Source organism: Nothoprocta perdicaria, unplaced genomic scaffold, assembly GCF_003342845.1.
Source record: "Nothoprocta perdicaria isolate Ctin4 unplaced genomic scaffold, notPer1 scaffold_507, whole genome shotgun sequence".
In the NCBI taxonomy this organism is placed as follows: domain Eukaryota; kingdom Metazoa; phylum Chordata; class Aves; order Tinamiformes; family Tinamidae; genus Nothoprocta; species Nothoprocta perdicaria.
This window is the reverse complement of record NW_020455763.1, coordinates 1-1,789: the sequence shown is the minus strand read 5'-3', so window position 1 is coordinate 1,789 and position 1,789 is coordinate 1.

Here is a 1,789-nt window from a genome sequence, read left to right as displayed (position 1 = left end):
GGACCAGGGGCCCAAACTGGGACTGACACCAAGAGCCACCGGGAGGGAGGGACACTGCTGAGGAGCCACCAGCACCCGTGTGACAGGACTGGAAAAACACCCTCTGAGCAGCTCCCAGAAAGAAGCCCCCAGGCTCCAGAAACAGCCACAACACACACAAGATAAAACCCATCTGTCACAACCCAGGAAAGGGAGAGCCTCCACCCACAGCTCAGCAAGCAGCCCACCACTGCCAGCAGACAGGCCCCCTGGCTAGTCCCCTGCCACAGCCTGCCCCAACCCCAAGCAGCCCCAGCTCAGCACAGGGCTGCCCAGGGCCAGCTCTGCTGGGGGCAGCACAGGCAGGCCCGGCCTCTGCTGCAAGGGGGAAGGACCCAGCAGCTCCTCTCCCACATCACAGGGAAGGGCTGCTGTCAGGGGGAGCCCCCCTCACTTCCTCCCACCCTTCTGCCACAAAAGGCAGGCAGCTTCCACTTGTCAGTCCCCAACAGCCCAAACCTGGGGCTTTGGGGGCCATCCAGAAACACCAGGCTTCCCTAAGACAGGGCTGAGGGCTCAGGCCAASAGCTCCCTCCTTGCTTCCTTCCCACTCCCATGCCACACTCAGGGAAAGGACAGGGTTGTACTGGAGCTCTCAGGGGCTCCTCTTGAGCAGGTCCCAGCACCTTCTCTCTAAGCCACCCTCACCCGCTTTACTTAACTTGGAGGAGAAACCCAGCTTCCCACCTCCCATTCCAGGGACCCAGAAGGAAGAGCCAACAGCTCCCCAAGGGCACATAGGGGTGTGGAGGGAAACCAGCAGCACTAGGCCCTGTGTGCAACCTTGCTGAAAGGGCTTGAGGGCAACCCAAGGGCCTCTTCAAGTAATCCCTTGGGACAGCTCTGCCAGGAATGCCCCAAGTGTGACAGCCAAGGCTGTCCAGTCCCTGCCATACCTGGGCTCAGACCATTACTGCACCATATCTAGGGCCGCACAAGGTGTCCACAGATCTCTCCTCCTRAGAGGAGACTCTTGCCAGGACACAGCAACAGCACATGCAGGGGAAACCAGCAGTTTCACAGAGCAGAGCAGGCTGCTGAACTTGACTTAGGCCAGCAATAAGAAAACTCCTCAGAGAGTCCCAAGCTTTGCAGAGTATGCCTTTTTTCTCCCCTTCCCCCACCTTGTTTCAACTTGCTTCCCTGCTACATTAGGCCTTACAGGTAACCTCCTAAGCCAGTGTTAACCCACAGCTAAGGAAAGCAAGCCTCCTGCAGTAGGAAACACCACAGAGACCTCCAAGAAGTGGTCAGCCTCCTGCTCCCCCCAAAACTACTTATACTGTACAAAACACCCCAGTGCACAGCTGGTAACATGAGAAAGCTCCCCAGCTCGTCCCTTCAAAATGACACACACACACGCTGCTATCTAGACTCTATCCCTCTTTTGACAAGGAAAAGTGACCAGGAACAAACAGAACAGAAACACACCAGGTACTCATCCCATTTTAGAAAAAGCGGCACCACTACAGCCAGAAACAGTCCAGTTCCTGGAATCACACCCCAGAACATTAATAGAGACTACAAAAAAAAACCACTCAGGCTTAGAGACTACTCCAGCGAAAGGCTTAGTCAAAAACAAGTCATGACTTGAACAAGCAAAATACACACCTGCATGGCAGGAACACAGGAGACAGAACTCCCAACTCCTCACAGCTGAGGGACCTGGGGGAAAAAGAAAAGAAATTAAAGGGTCCCCAACACAACATACAAACATGACACCAAAAGGAGAAACACAAAAAAAAAATTA